The sequence below is a fragment of the Amblyomma americanum genome, chromosome 8, assembly GCF_052857255.1.
Source record: "Amblyomma americanum isolate KBUSLIRL-KWMA chromosome 8, ASM5285725v1, whole genome shotgun sequence".
Taxonomy (NCBI): Eukaryota; Metazoa; Arthropoda; class Arachnida; order Ixodida; family Ixodidae; genus Amblyomma; species Amblyomma americanum.
The window spans coordinates 19138421-19139400 of record NC_135504.1 but is presented as its reverse complement, the minus strand read 5'-3'; positions in this window follow the sequence as shown (position 1 = coordinate 19139400).

Genomic DNA, 980 nt, shown 5'->3' with positions numbered 1-980 from the left:
AATTGGCTGTTTGGCAGCAGGATTCGCCTTTTTCACGAGATATGACGCATTCTCGGGAATGCGCGAAAATTCGTCTGCTAAACAGAAAACTCACATGAACGCCGCAGGAACGATAGAGTTCTGCAAGGAGCCAACTGCGCATGCGCAGAAGAATTTTGTGGTTTGTTTTCTACCAGTGGTGCGCGGAACCACCGTGTGAAAAATGTCAACTGCAATCCAACTTCGTCAAAATGCCTTCTCCAATGATATCACAACAGCATTTGTGTGCGAGTTACATACTATTATTCTCCTATCCTGAATGGTGGTCTTTAGACGTCAAGGCACCATAGCGCTGATGACCGAAGAGTGAAAAGCTTGGAAAAAAAAAAAGGGGGCTAATGGAAGCAGAGACCGCGGTAGAACCTTGGGTGTACTTCAGGTGAGTTGGGCTGCCGTGCATGTTGTTTCACATTGCTTAAGTTTATCGGGTAGTAGCGGTATGAATGTGCAATATAGGAAGCCTGTTTCCTGAAGCTCTCAAAGTTAGCATAGAACAAACAACGAACAGCAGACAAGAGTGGGTGTATGTCTCAAAATTTTATAATTCCGACAATGCACAATCGCAATTGATACAAATTTCAGTACGACATGAATTACAATGATTCCCTGGCCGATGTGCATTGTGAACAATGTGCAGAATTTCAAGTGCCCGAACACACTCGCGCGTGCGGATTTTGTTCACTTTTAGCACAAATTTCAGATGATTTTTCACGATTCTGTGAGATTCGTATCACGATTATTCAAATGTACTGCATGCGTTTTTTTTACCAGCAACCACACAAAAGCTTGTTTAATTTTCGTCCACGCTGAAAATTCTCAGTTGACTTAGTTAACAGGGAATTTCATCTCAGAACTAGGGCACCTTGGAAAAAACAAGGTGGTTGCTCTGATCTTATCTTTTGAACAGCACCACTTGACTGACGCAACCACAAAAGGCAAGA